At 36.9% G+C, this 18,074-nt stretch overlaps 1 protein-coding gene across 12 annotated transcripts in view; it reads left to right on the top strand.

The window, feature by feature from the left end:
- Kantr (KANTR integral membrane protein) overlaps positions 1-18,074 on the top strand; it is a 102,680-nt gene that overhangs the window by 2,478 nt on the left and 82,128 nt on the right. For 5 of the 12 annotated variants that reach the window (XR_006853444.2, XR_006853443.2, XR_006853438.2 and 2 more), the window contains exons 3-4: positions 1,619-1,755; positions 9,291-9,423. The exons of 1 other annotated variant lie outside the window; for it this stretch is intronic. The gene's annotated coding sequence lies outside the window, so the exon portion shown is untranslated. Of the gene's footprint in view, positions 1-1,618; positions 1,756-9,290; positions 9,424-17,087; positions 17,227-18,074 lie in introns of all 12 variants that reach the window. 6 more of the 12 variants (XR_009227524.1, XM_046452645.2, XR_006853437.2 and 3 more) reach the window with 5 other exon arrangements.

The following is an 18,074-nucleotide window of genomic DNA, read 5'->3' as shown; positions in this document are numbered from 1 at the left end:
AGAGTGTACTTATGCAAACTAACATGGCTATGATGTCCCTAGGTGATGTAATCTTATGGGACCACTGTCATATATATGGTCCTTAGTTGACTATCATTATGCAGCACCTGACTATATATTATTTACCTCTATTATATTTGTTGTTATTGTCTGACACTCATTTGTAAGCAACAGAAAGACAGCAGTTTTTGTCTTTTTTTGGTTCCCTGATGTATCTGTATTACCTAAAACAATGCTTGGCACATAGTAGGCTCTCTCAATAAATGTTGGACAAATAAATGAATGAATGAACATATTTTTTATCAATATGATAGTCTGATACAACATTTTAAAGTTGTACGGTATGCAGAACACTTCTTTATTGTGTGGTGTTATCTTGAGTATATCTCTGGTCTGTGCCCACTAAATGTCACTAATGATCTCTTACTTTTGTGACAATCAGAAGTGCCCCCAAACACTCCTTGACTGTCCACACTGAGAATCACTGTTTTAATGGAGATTTGACTTCCCCCTGAACACTCTGTTCCCCCAGTAGCTCTCATACCCTTCTTACCAGGAGGGTGGGAGGTGATGGTAGGTGTCCTTGCTGCTTATTTATTATTTTTTTTTGTGTGTGTGTGTGTGTGTGTGTATGTTACTGGGGATTGAATCCAGGGATGCTTTACCACTGAGCCATAACCCCAGTCCTTTTTTTTTTTTTTTGAGACTAAGTCTTGATAAGTTGCTGAGGCTGAACTTGAACTTGCAGTCTTCCTGCCTTAGCCTTCTGAATTGGGTGTCCTTGCTTCTAATCGTCTTTTCCAGACATTTTGTCTTCCTCTTCCTTAATCATTATTTGTTTGTTTTTACAATTTTTAAACTTTCAAATTTTAAAATAATTTCAGAAGAGTTCCCATATATCCTTCACTCGGATCCCCTAAAGGTTAAGAAATTATATAACTATAGTTTATGTATCAAAACTTAGAAAATTAGCCAGCTGCTTGGGAGGCTGAGGCAGAAGAATTGTGAATTCAAATCCAGCCTCAGCAACTTAGCGAGATGCTAAGCAACTCAGTGAGACCCTGTCTTTAACTAAAGTACAAAAATGGGTTGGGGATGTGGCTCAGTGTTTGAATGCCCCAGGGTTCAATACCGGTACCAAAAAGAAAAAAAAATAGAAAATTGGGCTGGGAGTGTAGCTCATTGGTGTAGTGCTTGCCTAGCATGAGTAAGGCCCTGAATTCAATCTCTGGTACTACAACAACAAAAAATTAGAAAATTAATATTGGTGCAGTACTACTAATAAAAGTATAGAACTTATTAGACTTCATCAGTTTTTCTACTAATATATTTTTTTTCTTGTAGGATCCGATTCATGATTCATCATATGTCTCCTTAGGCTCTCCAATCTGGACCAGATCTTTAGTCTTTGTCTTTCATGACTTTGATAACTTTGAAGTATTCTGACCAGTTATTTTTATAAAATTTAGGTTTGTCTGAAGTTTGATTGTGATTATATTCCAGTTATGTAATTTTGGCAAGAATACCATAGAGGAGATGTTGGGTCTCGAGTGTGTCATATCAGGAGGCACCTGGTATCTTTTTTTCTTAATGTTAATTTTGTTTCTTTTTGTTTAAGGTAAAGTCTGCCAGGTTTCTCCACTGTAGTTACAGCCATGCACCACATAATGATGTTTTGGTCAATGATGGACACGGATATGACAGTGGTCTCATATGATTCAATTGACTAGTAACGTCATAGTTGTCTTAGTTCGTGTAAGTACATTCTGTGATGTTCACACAACTATAAAATTGCCTGACAATACATTTCTCAGAACACATCTCCATTGTTAAGCAACATATAATTGTATTTTTTTGCAGTGCTGGGAATGGAACCCAGAGCCTTGTGCATGCTAGTCCAGTGACCCACACCCTCAGCCATGTACTCTTTGTTCCTCTGTAATTAATAAGTGATCTATGTTGATATTCTTTGAGATTATACAACTATCAGTCACCCTGTTTAAATCTCAAATCATCAGACTCTACCATCCACTGCCCCTCTGTTATGGTCATGTGTAGACATACATACTTGCCCCCTTTCTCATTCCTAGAAGTTGTTTAGCTATGAACTCACTGTAACTCTCTTTAACACTGCTCAAGTTTGAACTCTGTATGATTTTAATATCCTCATAAATGATCCTTCTAATGATCCTTCTCATCTCTCATTTCTGTGACCAACTCTCCTATAGAGATCCTGCTTTTTGACTGCACCTCAACCACCCATTCTAGCAATGTTATCTTTCTTCTTAGCAGTACCTGTGATGTTAGAAAATGAAATCTCCATGATTTCATTTTCTAACATCCTGCTATCTAACCAGTACTTCCTATCCTTCTTGCTCACTGCCTCTAATCCCCCAATCCAGCAATCTTTCAACCCCACTGGGACCGAATGTTGTCACACTTTTGCTCCCATGTACCTTGTTTAATTAGGATAAATTCCATGGCTCACCATTAATTATAATTATTCTCTTGTATACAGCCTCATTTCCCTTGCCCCTCTCTTACTTCATCATACTTACCAGGCAAAACCCCATCCCTGGTTAAATCCAACTCTGCCTGTTCCCAAGCATTTCCCCAAGCCATTCACTCTCCTACTTTCCAAGATGATGATTTCATACCTTCTCTCTCCTCAAAACTCCAACACAGCCTCTCCCATCATGTTCAGGCTTCCTATTTAACTGAAAAAGTAAAGGCATCAGAAGAAAACATCTGGGCTGCGACTATGGCTCAGTGGCAGAGCAGTTGCCCCGCATGTGTGAGGCACTGGGTTCCATCCTTAGCACCATATAAAAATGAAACAAATAAAGACATGCTGTCTATCTACAACTACAAAAAAGAAATTAAAAAGAAGAAAACATCCACCACTTCCCACTCTCACATCCAACCACCATATAGCATCTGTACTCACATGCCCTGCCTACTTCTCTATTATTATGGATAATCTATTTATGCTGTCATCAAAATCCAGTTCTTTGGGCTAAGGGTATAGCTCAGTAGTAGAGCATATGCTTTGCATGTATAAGGTCCTGAAACCCCCAATGCATACCTTACACTTTGGCTCTAGATCTCACCCTCTCTTACCTACTTTAGGACATTGCTCTACCAATTTTCCCCTCTCTACAGGATCACTCTCAGAGATTTGTAACCTAATCAGTGGATTAATTCACTGAGATGGGTTAACTGGGTGGTAACTGTAGGCAGGTAGGGTATGGTTGGAGAAAGTATGTCACTGGGGATGTGCCTTTGGGGTTTATATTTTGTCCCTGGTAAATGTCTCCTCTGCTTCCTGGTTGCCATGTTTTGAGCTACTTTCCTCTGCCAAGCCCTTCCACCATGATGATATTTTTGGGCCCAGAGCTATGGAGTTGGCCGACCTTGGACTAAACTCCTAAAACTGTGAGCCAAAATAATATTTTTCTCATCTAAAAAAAATCACTCTCATTAACACATAGATTTTTTTTTATTGCTTCCTCCACATTTTTTCTCTTTCTTTTTTTTTTCTTTTTTAAGCACTGAGAATCAAACCCAGGGCCTCATCTGTGCTAAGCATGTACTCTTCCACTGAGCTACACCCCAGCCCGCTTCTGTCCTTTTGTTACAACTTGATTGAGATGTACATACCATAAAATTTACCCTTTTGAAGGGTACTGGTCAGTGGTTTGTAGTATATGTATGGAGTTGTAAAATCATCACCATGATCAGTTTTAGAACATTTTCATCCCTCTTCCCTGCCAGAGAAGCTTTCTACTTATTAGCATTCATCCCTTATTACTTCCCTTCTTCCCAGCCCTAGGCCACTACTAATATACTTTCCATCTCTATAGATTTGCCTGTTCTAGACATTTCATATAAATGCAGTCATGTAATATATTAGGTTTTATTTCTGGCTTCTTTCACTTAGCATAATGTTCTTGAGGTTCATCCATGTTGTTGCATATATCATTTCTTTTTATTGCCAAATAATGCCATGTTTATTCATTGCTCAGTTGACAGACATTTCGATTGTTTTCATGTTTAGCTATTATGAATAATGTTTCTCTGAACATTCATGTGCAAGTTTTTGGGTGGATTTATGTTTTCTTTTCTCTTGGGTAGAAGAGATGTGTCTTATAGCAACTCTGTGTTTAACTTTTTAAGAAACTACCAAACTGCAAAAGTGGCTACACACTTTACATTCCCACTAGCAATATATGAGGGTCTCCATTTCTCCACCTTCTCACCAACACTTTTTATTGTCTTTTATTATACCCATCCTAATGAGTATAAAGTAGAATTGCATTGTTTTGATTTTCATTTTCCTACTGACTAATTATTTTAAATATCCTGTTATATATTTTTGGCTATTTGTATATAATCTTTGAAGAAATGTCTATTCAAATCTTTAGCTCATTTTCATTGGTATTGTTTCTTTTTATGTTTGAGTTGTAAGAGTTCTTTGTATATCTTGTCCCTCATCAAATATATGAATTCCAAGTATTTTCTTCCATTCTGTGGGTTGTCTTTTCACTTTCTGGGTTGTGTCCTTTGATGCACAGAAGTTTCTAATTTTGGTGAAGTCCATTTTTTTTTTCATTTGTCACTTGTGCTTTTAGTATTATATCTAAGAAATCATTGTCTAACTCAAGGTCACAAAGATTTATTACTGTTTTCCTCTAGGAATTTTATAGCTCTAGCTCTTAACATTTATGTTGATGATCCATTTTGAGTTAATTTTTCTGGGTAGTATAATATAAGAGTCTGTCTTCGTCTGTTTTGTATTGCTACAATACAATATTTATAAAGAAAAGGGGCTTTATATTTTGTAATTGGATAATTTATAAAGAAAAGCCTGGGAAGTTCGAGGTTGAGGAACTGTATCTGGTGAGGGCCTTCTTGCTGCATCATAACATGGCAAAAGTCATCACATGGTGAGAGAGTGAGGGTATGAATATTGAAGTCTCTCTTCCTTTTCTTATAAAGCCACTGATCCCATCGTGGGGCCTGACTCTCAGGACTTTATCTAACCCCAGTTACCTCTCAAAGACCTCACTTCCAAATAGTATCAACATATGAACTTGAAGATTAAGTTACCAACACATAAACTTTGAGGGAACACATTCAAACCATCGCTTAGTCTACATTCACTCTTGTGATGTGACTATCTCACTCTCAGCACCTTTTACTGATAAAAGTATTCTTTTCCTCACTGGATGATCTTTGCAACCTTGTCAAAAATCACTTGGCCATATATCACAAATATAAAGGGAAATTTCTGGTTTCTAAATTCTATTCCATTGATCTGTAGGTCTTTTACTACACCAGACCATACTGTCTTATTTACTGTAGCTATATAGAACATTTTGAAATAAGGAAGTAGGACTTCATTAACATTGTTTTTCTTTTTCAAGATAGTTTTGGCTCTGCTAAGGCACTTTTATTTTTCCATATGAATTTTAGGATTAGCTTATCAATTTCTTTTTTAAAAAGACTGTAATTTCAATAAGGATTGTGCAGAATTTATATATCTGTGTGGGGAGGGTTGCCATTTAACAATATTCTCTTCTACTATATAAACATGGCATATCCTCTGTTTATTTAGAACTTCTTTAATTTCTTTCAGGAGTGTTTTGTAGTTTTCATCATATAAGTTATGTACTTCTTTTGTTAAGTTATTACTAGGCATTGTATTCTTTTTGAGGCTATTATAAATAGGATTTTTTTTCTTTTTTTTTAACTTTCTGATTGCTTATTGCTAATGTATAGAAATACATTTGATTTTTGTTTATTGTTTATCATACATTGCTTAAAATGATTATTAGTTCAAATAATTATTTAGTGTATTCCTTAGGTTTTTTTACATATATAAAATCATGTAATTCTCACAAATTTGTGGAAACTCAGTAGTTCATCTCATAGAAGAATGGTGTGGAATAGTTGTTCTTGGACATTGGAAATGGCAGTGGGGATGGGGGCTGGAAATTAGTTTAATAAAGGGCACTAAAACACAGAGAGGAGGAATTAGTTATGATTTTCTATAGCACAGTAACAACTATTGGTTAAAAAATATATGGTATAATTCAAAATAACTATAAGAGTATGGGAGTCAGTTGCATGCCTGTAATACCAGTGACTCAGGAGGCTGAGGCAGGAGGTGTGCAAGTTTGAGGCCAGCCTCAGTAACTCAGCCCTAAGCCACTTAGTGAGATCCTGTCTCTAAATAAAAAATAAAAAGGGCTGGGAATGTGGCTCGGGGTTTCAGCACCTCTGGGTTCAATCCCTGATACAAACAACAACAACAACAACAAACTAGAAAAGTATAAAATTCACAACACATAAAAATGATTTTATAGAAATGCTTTGAAGAGATGGAGATGCTTACTACCCTGATTTGGTTATTTTACTTTGTGAACATGTATTGAATTACCATAGTATACCCCATAAAGATGTATAAATATTATGTCTCAATAAAAAGGTGTCATTTGTAAATATATATGGTCTTAATTTTTCCTTTCCTAAATAGATACCAAGTTTTTCCTTGACTAATTGCCCTGGTTAGACATTTTATTACAATTTTAAAAATATTTTTTAGTTGTTGATGGACCTTTATTTTTAGATTTATTTGTTTATCTGTGGTGCTGAGAATTGAATCCAGTTCCTCACATATACTAGGCAAGCACTCTACCACTGAGTTACAACCCCAGACCCTTTTTATTACAATTTTGACAAGAAATTATAAGAGCAGATATACTTGTCTTACTTCTGATCTTAGGGGGGAAATATTGAGTCTTTCTCCTTTTCATACGATGTTAGCTGTGTGTCCTATGTTGATACCCTTTATCAGGTTGAGAAAGTTTCCTTCTATTCCTAATTGTTGCATGTGTGTTGGATTTTTGTCAAATGTTTTTTCTGCAGCTATTAAAATGATCGTGTATTTTATGCTTTATTTATATGGTATATTACATTAATTTTCAGATAAAAACCCACCTGATCATGTTATATACAATTTTTATATGCTACTAGATTTGTTTTGCTAGTACTTTGTTGAGATTTTTACATCTATGTTCATAAAGGATATTATAAGGGATATTGGTCTATAGTTTTCTTATCATACAACCTACATAGTATGTAGGTTGCATAGAATGATTTAGACATTGTTTCATCCTCCTTTGTTTTTGGAATGGGTTTGTGAAAGATTGTTATTCACTTCATGTATGTCTTTTTTTTTTATACTGGAGATTGAACCCAGGGGTCCCTAACTACTGTGTACACTCCAGCCCCTTTTTATTTTTTATTTTAAGACAGGATCTCACTAAGTTGCTTAGGGCCTTGCTAAGTTGCCGAGATTGGTCTCAAGTCGCTGGTATTATATGTATGTTCCAAGGTGCCTGACGTCCTGTATGTCTTACGTTGTTTGTGTTCATCTGTTCCCCAATTCCTCTCTTCTTTTGTGTTAAATAGATACTGTCTACTGTAAATTTTTAATTCCCCTTTTTAAAAAATTATTTTTAGTTGTGGATGAATATAACAACTTTATTTATTTATTAAATTTTTTATAGTAGATGGACACAATATCTTTATTTTATTTTTATGTGGTTCCAAGGCTTGAACCCAGTGCCTCACCCGTGCTAGGCAAGCACTCTACCAACTGAGTTACAACCTCAGCCCTATTTACTTATTTTTATGTGGTGCTGAGGATCAAACCCAATGCCTCACATGTGCTAGGCAAGCACTCTATCATTGAGCCAGAACCCCAGCCCTTAATTCCCTTTTTAACTGTATTTTTAGCTCAGATTTTACTGATCACCATGAGTATTACAATTAACATGATAACTTGTAAAAATCTACTTTGGATTAATAATAACTCAATTCAAATAGTATATAAAAACTTTGTGGGGCTGTGGTTGTGGCTCAGTGGTAGAATGCTTGCCTAGCACACGTGAGATACTGGATTCGATCCTCAGCACCACATAAAAATGAAATAAAGATGTTGTGTCCACCTGTAACTAAAAAATAAATATTTTTTTAAAAAAACTTTGTTTCAGTGTACCACTTTTCCCTCCCACCTCTATTGCATTATTGTCCTAAAAATCATCTTTTTATACATTATAAGCCAAATCAACAATTTTATTATTTTCATTTAAATAGTTATTTATTAATTTATTTTTATGTCTATGTCCCCAGTACTTGGGATTGAACCTACAGGTGCTCTACCATTGAGCTACATCCCAAACCCTTAAAAATATTTATTGAGGGTCTCATCAAGTTGCCTAGGCTGGCCTTGGACTTGCAGTCCTCCTACCCCTGCCTCCTGTGTGGCTGGGATTACAAACATTCACCACCTTACCTGGCTATGCAGTTGTCTTTTAAGATAGAAAGGAAAATAAAAGTTACAAACAAAAATACTTTCTTTTGTAATACTGTATAGTTACCTTCAAGTTAACAGTTAGCCAATTTTTTTTTGGTACCAGGGATTGAACCCTTAACCACTGACCCACATCTCCATCCACAGCCATATATATATATATATATATATATATATATATATATATATATATATATATATATATATATATACACACACACATACACACACGCGCACGCGCACACACACACACACACACATATATATATATATATACACACACATACATATATATTTTAAATTTTTTAGTTATAGGTAGACACAATATCTTTATTTTATTTTTATGTGGTAGCTGAGGATCGAACCCAGTACCTCATGCATGCTAGGCAAGCACTTCTACCTCTGAGCCACAACCCCAGCCCCACTTTTTTATATTTTATCTAGAGACAGGATCTTTCTAAGTTGCTTAGAGCCTCAGTAAATTGCTGAAGCTGGCTTTGAACTCGAAATCATCCTGACTCAGCCTCCTGAGCCACAGGTATTATAGGTGTGTTCACCACCATACCCTGCATATTTAGTCAACTTTAATTTCAACCTGAAAGTCTATCTTTCTTTCTTTCTGTTTCTTTTTCTTTTTTTTTTTTTTTGTACCAGGGAATTAACCCAGGGACACTTTACCACTGAGCCACATCCCCATCCCTTTTTTTGTATTTTATTTAGAGACAAGGTCTCCCTGAATTGCTGAGGCTGGCTTTGAACTTGGGATCCTCCTGCTTCAGCCTCCCAAGCCTCTGGGATTACAGCTGTGTGTCACTGTGCCCAGTTCTGACAGTGTTTCTTGTAGAATAAGTTTGCTAGGAACAAATTCTCTCACTTTTTCTTTATCCTAACTTCTCTTTCCTTTTCAAAGGACAGCAATGCTGGATAGAGAATTAATAGTTGACAGTCTTTTTGTTACTTCATTTTGAAGATATCATCACACCATCTTCTGACCTCCATGGTATCTGATGAGGAAACAAACTTATTGAAAGTCCCTTGAATGTGTAAGTCATTTTCTCTTACTTCTTTCAAGATTTTCTTTTATCTCTGACTTTCATCAGTCTCACCATGATATTTCTAGATATAAATCTCTTTGAGTTTTTTCTCTTTGAACTCCTTAAATGTGTAGATTAATATTTTTCATTAAATTTGGTAACTTTTACCTCTTTCTCTTCCTCTTCCTTTGGGACCCCATTATGTATGTGTTATATTTGATGGTGTCCCACAGGTTTGTGATGATCCATTTCTCTTTCCTTTTGTCTTTCAGATTCTTAGAGTGGATAATTTCTATTAACCTATTATCAGGTTTACCCTTTCTCTCCTCCCGTCTCAAATCTCTCATTGAGTCCCTCTAGTGATGTATTCATTTTGGATATTGCACTTTTCAATTTTATTATATTTTAAATTGCCACTTTATTGGTATTCCTCATTTGCTGAGATATTGTTCTAATACTTTAATCCTTTAGATATAGTTTTTATTTCATTGAAAATATTTATAATAGCTAAAGTCTTTGTCTTTTAAGTCCTAAACATGGGCCCTCTCAGGATCATATTTCATTGGTTGCCTTTTGTCCTGTGTGTCATACTTTCCTGTTTCTTTGTGTGTCTCGTAATTTCTTTTTTGTCAAAAATTGGACATTGTATATGGGCTGGCACTGTGGCTCAGTGGCGGAGTGCTGGTCTAGCATGTGTGAGGCACTGGGTTCAATCCTTAGCACCACCTAAAAATAAATAAAATAGGGGCTGGGGCTGGGGCTCAGTGATAGAGCGCTCGCCTGGCACACATAAGGCACTGGGTTTGATCCTCAGCACCACATAAAAATAAAATAAAGATATTGTGTCCGCCTACAACTAAAAAAATATATGTATTAAAAAAGCAAATTAAATAAAGGCATTCTGTTTATCTATAGCTACAAATTTTTTTTAAATTGGACATTGTATATACTTTGCTTTAACACTTGTAGTATCACTCTTTCACTCTCAAGGTTGTGGGTTTTTTTTTTTTTTCTTTTTCAATATTGGAGATTGAACCATGCAGGCACTTTCTTTTTTTTTTTTTTTTTTTAAAGAGAGAGTGAGAATTTTTTTAATGTTTACTTTTTAGTTTTCGGCGGACACAACATCTTTGTATGTGGTGCTGAGGATCGAACCCGGGTCGCACGCATGCCAGGCGAGCGTGCTACCGCTTGAGCCACATCCCCAGCCCCAATGCAGGCACTTTCTATCACTGAGCTATAGCTCAGGCATTTTTAAAATTTTTTGAGGCAGTGTCTCACAAATTTGCCTAGGCTGGCCTCAAACTTGGAATCCTCCTGCCTTAGGCTCCCAAGTAGCTGGGATTAAAGGCATGCACCACCACATCTGGTTACTACCCTTGAGGTTTTGTTGTTGTTTAAAACAATAACATCTTGCTAACTTGCTAACAACATCCTGCTAACTTGCCCAGGCCTCTAACTTGTGATCTTCTTCCTCAGACTCCTGAGTATATGAGATTACTGGTATACCACTATGCCCAGCTATTGTTCTTTTTCATTATTAAATTTTTTATTTATATTTAGTTGACCAATAAAAATTATATATTTTGATCATTTGTTTCAAAATATACATGCACCGGGGAATAGCTAAATCAATTTAATTAATATATGCATCGCTTCACATACATTTTTGTTGTTGAAAACCCTTACAATCTATTATTCTCTTAGCAATTTTCAAACCTACAATACATTATTATTAACTAAAGTTGATGCATTTCCTGCATCTATGGAGATGATCTTATGGTTTTTGTCCTTCTCTTTGTTAATATGGTGTGTCATCTTTGTAGATATGCATGTGTTGAGAATATCCTTGCATCCCTGGGATAAGTCCTACTTGATCATGGTTAGTGATCCATTTAATGTACTATTAAATTTGGTTTGATAATATTTTGAGTAGTATTTTTTCATCTATTTTCTTCAAGATATCAGCCTATAATTGTCATTTCTTGTAATGTCCTTATCTGATTTTGGTATCAAGATAATGATGGCCTCATAAAAGAGTTTGGATATACTCCTTCTTCAGTGTTTTGGAAGAGTCTGAAAAGGATTGGTATTAGTTCTTTAAGTATTTGGTAGTATTCAGTAGTGAAGTCATTGGGTCCTGAGCTTTTCTTTGATGAGAGACTTTTTTAAAATTTTCTTTTTGGTACCGGAAATTGAACTCAGGGGTACTCGACCACTGAGGCACATCCCCAGCCCTATTTTGTATGTTATTTAGAGACAGGGTCTCACTGAGTTGCATAGTGCCTCACTGTTGCTGAGGCTGCCTTTGAACTAGCAATTCTCCTGTCTCAGCCTCCCAAGCTGCTGGGATTACAGGAGTGCACCACTGTGCCCCATGACAGACTATTTTTTAATGGATTCAATCTCTTTACTCACTATTGGTTGGTTTAGAATTTCTATTTATTAACAGTTTGTATATGTCTAAGAATTTCTATGTTTCTTCTAGGTTATGTAATTTGTTGATGTACAGGTGTTCATATTAGTCTCCTATATCTGTTGTGATTCTATGGCATCAGTTGTAATGTCTCATCTTTCATTTATGATTTTGTTTGAGATCTCTCTTTTTTTCCTTAATCTAGCTAAAGATTTGTTGATTTTGTTTATTTTTTTAAAAAAGTACAACTCTTACTTTTGTTGATTTTTTTCTATTTTTTGTAGCTCTTTTTCATTTATTTATGCACAGATATTTAATATTGCCTTCCTTCTATTAACTTTGGATTTAGTTTGCTCTTCTTTTTCTAGTTACTTGAGGTATAATGTTAGGCTGTTGGATATCTTTCTTCTTTTATTATGTAGATATTTATTGCAATTTACTTCCATCTTAGAAGTGCTTTTGCTGCACATCATAAGTTTTGGTATGTTGTATGTCCATGTTCATTTTCCTCAAGATATTTTACATTTTCCCTTTTAATTTCTTCTTTGGCCCATTGGTTATTCAGGTGTATATTGTTTCATTTCCACATATTTGTGAATTTTCTGAAATTCTTTCTATTATTGATTTCTGTTTCATACCATTGTGGTTGGAAAAGACATTTGAAATGATTTCAGTTTTTTAAAATTTATTAAGACTTGTTTTGTGGCCTATGATCTGTCTTGGAGAATGTTCCATGTGTGTTTGAAAAGAATGTGTATTCTGCTGCTGTTGGATAGAATATCCTGCATAAATCTGTTGGGTTCATTTGGTCTTATGTGTAGTTTAAGGCCAATGTATCCTTATTGGTTTTCTGTCTGGATGATCTGTTCAGATAGAAAGTGGCTTATCAGAGTCCCCTCTTATTACTGCATTACAGTTTGTCTCTTCAGCTCTGTTGATAGATTTGCTTTGTATATTTAAGTGCTCCACTGTTGGGTACACATAATGTTTAGCATGGTTATATCCTCTGGAGGAATTGGCCCTTTTATCATTATGTATTGACCTTCTTACCTCTTTTTATAGTTTTAAAGTCTATTTTATCAGATGAAGTATAGCTACCCCTACTCTCTTTTGGTTTCCATTCACATGTAATATCTTTTCATATATTTTCTCTTTCAGTCTATGTGTGTCATTAAAGGTAAACTGAGTCTCTTGTAGGCAGCACATAGTTGAGTCTTGTTTTATGGTCCATGCAGCCACTCTATGCCTTTGGATTGCAGAATTTAATCCATTTAAATCCTGGTAATTATTGGTAGGTAAGGACTTATTACTGCCATTTTGTTAATTGTTTTCTGGTTGTTTTGTAGATCTTTTGATCCTCTCTTCATCACTTGCTGTCTTCCTGTGTGATTAGATGATTTCTTCTAGTGGTATCCTTTGATGCTTTATTTTTTGTAGTATCTCCTATAGGTTTTTGCTTTCTGGTTACCATGAGGCTTACATAAAATATATTTATAAGAGGCTATTTTAGACTGATAACAACTTCGATTGCATTAAGAAACTTCATAGGGCTGGGGTTGTGGCTCAGTGGTAGAACACTTGCTAACATGCATGAGGCACTGGATTCAATCCCCAGTACCACATAAAAATAAAAGAAAATAAAATAAAGGTATCATGTCCATCTACAACTAAAAATATATTTTAAAAACTGAAACTCCACACTTCTCGGTGCACACCTGTAATCCCAGTGACTAGAGGCTGAGACAGGAGGATCACAGTTCAAGGCCAACCTTATCAACTTATCAACTGAGCAACTTAATGAGACCCTGTGTCAAAACAAAAAAAATAAAAAAGGGTTGAGGATGTAGCTCAGTGGTAAAGACCCCAGAGCCAAAAGAAAAAGAAGAAAGAAAAAGAAACTTCACATTTATCTGATAGTTCAAACCTGTAATCCCAACTACATGGGAGGCTGAGGCAGGAGGATCACAAATTCAAGGCCAGCCTCAGCAATTTAGTGAAACCCTACCTCAAAATAAGAATAAAAATTTCTAAAAAAAAAAAAAAAAAAAACTTAAAAAGGTGGTGATGTGGATCAGTGGAAGAGTGCCTTGGGTTTCAGTACTACAAAATAAGAAGAGAGAGAAGGAGAAAAAAAGAAGCTCCACACTTTCACTTCACCCCATCACACACGACATTTTATGTCTTTTGATCTCATGATTTACATCATTTTATATTGTGTTTCCATTAACAGATTATGGTAGCTATCATTATTTTTAATAGTTTCCTCTCATTCTAAAGATGTCATGTACACACTTCCATTGTAGTATTAGAGTGTTCTGAATTTGACTGTGTACTTACTGGTGAGTTTTATGATTTCTTTATGTTTTCATATTACGAATTAGCATCCTTTTCTTTCAACTTGAGGAATTCCCTTTTGCATTTCCTGTAAGACAAGTCTGGGTTATGAAATACCTCAACTTTTGTTCGTCTGGGAAAGTCTTACATCTCTCCTTCATTTTCAAAGGATAGCTTTGCCAGATACAGTATTCTTTGTTGACAGTTTTATTCCTTCAGCACATTAAAATATCATTCCACTCTTTACTGGCCTATAAGAATTCTGCTGAGGAATTTGATGCTAGCCTTATAACTATCTTACATGTTATTTGCTTCTTTCTTTTCTGCTTTCAGGATCTTCTCTTTCTTCTTGACATCTGACAGTCCAATTATAATATGTCCTTTTGTAGCTATGTTTTTATTGAATCTGATTGGAGACCTTTGAACCTTCCTATACAGAGATAGTTATATCTTTTTTAAAATTTAGAAAGTTTTCAGCTATTATTTCTTCTGATAAACTTTCTTTTCCTTTGTCTATCTCTTCTCTTTCATGAATTTCTATTCAAATATTTATTTGCTCCTTTGATGCTTCTCCATATACCCCACAAGCTTCTTCATTCTTTTTCTTTTTCTTTCTTTCTTTTTTTCTTTTAAACTGGGAATCTAACCCAGGGGTGCTTTACCATGAGCTACATCCTCAACCTTTTTTTAATTTTTATTTTTAAATGGGGTCTTACTAAGTTGCGGAGGGTCTTACCAAGTTGCTGACGCTGGCTTCAGATTTGGCAATCCTCCTTTCTCAGTCTCCCAAGTTGCTGGGATTACAGGTGTGCTGCCACCATGCTCAGCTTCTTCATTCTTTTCATTATTTTTTCTCCTCAGTATATATTTTTAAATAACCTGCCTTCAAGTTCGTATGTTCTTTCTTCTGCTTGATCAGTTGTGCTATTAATGATCTGTTGCCTTTTTCTCTACATTCAATGACTTTTTCAGCTCTATAATTTTTTATAATTACAACCTCTCTAATAATTTTCTCTTCTTTATTTTTTATTATTTTATTGCTACGTTGGATTATTTTTGTGTTTTCTTGGATTTCACTAAAACAATTATTTTGAATTGTTTTTTCAGACAGTTCATAATTTTTTTTTTAGATTTTGGTATTGGTGCTTTATTTTATTCCTCTAGTAGTAGTGTATTTCCTTGATTAATATTATTTTGGTGGGGGGTTACTGGCAATTTAACCCCAGAGTAATTTACCACTGATCTACATTCCCAGCCCTTTTATTTTTTATTTTGAGATAGGGTCTTATTAAGTTGGTTAGGGCTTTTCTGAGTTGCTGAAGCTGGCCTTGAACTTGTTATCCTCCTGTCTCAGCCTCCCAGCTGCATGGATTATAGGCATACACCACTGCATCCAGCTCCCTGGTTATTTTTGATAATTATTACTGTACTTCAGTTTCTATGCATTTGAAGAGGTAGGGACTTATTCCAGGATTTGCAAAAGTGACACTGTCTGTAAAAGGCCTTTACTAGTCAGTGTGGGCTATGGGGCAGGCTTGGTGCTGCAGTCCTTGGTCAGGCTATCCTAGTGTTTGAACTGGAGCCTGGATATAATGGGGTTGACCTATTGATTGGATCTATGGGGGTGGGCCTGGAACCTGGGTCCACAAGGGCATTCCTGGAGTCTGTATTCATGGGGTTAGCCTAAAATCTGGGTTCACAAGGTCTGACCTGGTACTGGGGTGAGCCATGAGCCTAAGTCTAGCCAGACTCTGGGATAGGCCTGGTCCCTGGATTCACTGGTTTTGCCTGAAGCCTGATTCCAAAGGGATTACCCTGGTACTGGGAAAGTCTGGAGCCTGAATCCATGGGGCAGGAGACTTGGGTCTTGGGTCCATGGGAGCTGGCCTGGAGCCTGGGTCTACAGAGGTGGTCCTGGAGCCTTGGTCTATAGGGACTGGCCAAGCATTAATGTCTATTGGGGTGGGCCTTGATCCTGTGTTAGAGCAGGCTTGGACTCTGGGTCCAGTGTAGCCTTAAGCCATAGGATCAGCCTGGAGCCTGGGTAGGCCTGGTGCTAGGGAAGGTATGAAGCCTCGATCCAAAGGAGCCAGCCCTGCATTGGACTCTACTGGGATGGACCTGAATTCCACATATGCTAGAACAAGCTTGGACTGTGGTTCTGCTTAAATGTAGAGCCACAGAACCAGCCTCCCATGGACAAACCTAGAGTCTGTGCCTCCAGTTGCAAGCCTGCTACCTGAGGCCAGGGGGGCTGACCTCATGCTGAGGTAGGCCTGCAGCATGGGGTTATGTGGGCCAACCGTTCTGTGCTGGTCTGGAACCTGTGGTGGGTCTGGAGCCTGAGGCCATGGACGCTAGAGGTTAGCCTGGTCCAGGGTCTGGCCTGCAGGTTGGGTTGTCAGAGAGTAGCTATAATGCTAGAGCTATGGAGGCTGGCCCAGTGCTAGGATGGGCCTAAAGCCTGGGGCCCAGGGCTACTGGGGAAGGACTGGCTATGGAGAAGGCCAATAGCCTGAGTATATGGGAGCTAGCCTGGAACTTGAGCCATTTGTGAGCCTGGGGTCAGCCTGGTGCTTGGATAGGCCTATAGACTGAGTCTACCAGGTAGTCCTAGAGCCTGGAACTCTGGGGAATCTGTCCTGGTATCAGAGTTGGCCTTGAGTATCAGTCTGTAGGTACCGGCCTAGAATCTGGGACTGTGGATGGTTACCTAGAACTGGGTTTTACTTGAATGGACCCAGTTTTGGTGTCCAAGACAAATTTCAGTTCTCAGTTCCCTCTTCTTTCCCCTCATGGTTAGCTATCTAACCATGGTTAGCTACACTGTGTTGTCTGAGTTTGTGGGAGGGGTGAGTGGATAATTTGGAACTGTTCTTTTTGCCTTCTTCAATGTCTTTTCTTATTTCTGTGCTACACCCAGGTGCTGTAATCTCTCACCTGGTTTCCTTAGCTCTAGTGAAGGTATTTTCATGCCTGGATAGTTCAAATTGATGTTTCTACGGGGGGACGAGTGCTGGAAAACCCTATTCTGCCATCTTGCTGACGTCCGGACTCCCAAGGTTTGTTGTTGTTTTGCTTTAGCTTTTGTTGCTGTTGTGGTTGTGATTATTGTTCTTGGTGTCATGTATCTGTTTATTGACTTTCCTGGATTAATTCTGTAGATTCTGTATTCCCTACTTTATATTAAGTGGCCCCTGAGTTTTCTGCTAGCTTGTATTTTAAAAGTTCTTGTTTTTATTTTTAAGCCTAGATTCCTAAGAGTCACACCAGGGTAAATATATATTGTTGGTCAGCCAATGATTGGTCAGAAGATCTCCTTCAATGCCTTGCCTGTATGTCTTCCATCCTTTGCCGTGAAGATGTGTATAAGAAAACATACTTTCAAATTTCAGCCATTTACACCATCTGAGCTTTCAACTTCTGCTTGTACAGGGCTTTACAGTCAACCAGAAGGAGGTGACTTAGATCCTCTTCTTTCCAAAGTTTTTCCCAGGTATACACATAACCTTTAAGTACATGCATAGCCCCTTAGATCCCTAGGAGTACACTAAGTTCCCTATGGTTGTCTCATTCTCCAGAATTTCCTTTTAAATTCCCAAAGTAGTTATATCTCTCTATTGTGTGGAATTTGGTTACATTTTGGCTTCTACACCACTGAGCTGAAAGCTGGGAGAGAAAGGGAGAGAGTGTGGGGAGTGTAGAAAGGGACTAGTCACAAGTAAAATGTCACAAAGCCTACTGTCTTACCAAGATTCAGTAATCTCTCTTGGATATATGATTTTCATTTCATTCTGTGGTTTTAGTTAATTGCCAGAGTTCTGAAATTGATTTCAGTTGATTTGCCCATATTATCATTGTTTTAGAGGGAAAGTGAGTTCATCAAAGTCCCTCCTGTTGTTCTTATCTC

The sequence above is a fragment of the Marmota monax genome, unplaced genomic scaffold (genome assembly GCF_021218885.2).
Source record: "Marmota monax isolate L192 unplaced genomic scaffold, Marmota_monax_Labrador192_F-V1.1 WCK01_AAM20220418_F8-fsc00223, whole genome shotgun sequence".
NCBI classification, from domain to species: Eukaryota; Metazoa; Chordata; class Mammalia; order Rodentia; family Sciuridae; genus Marmota; species Marmota monax.
This window is presented reverse-complemented; position numbering and strand designations above follow the sequence as displayed.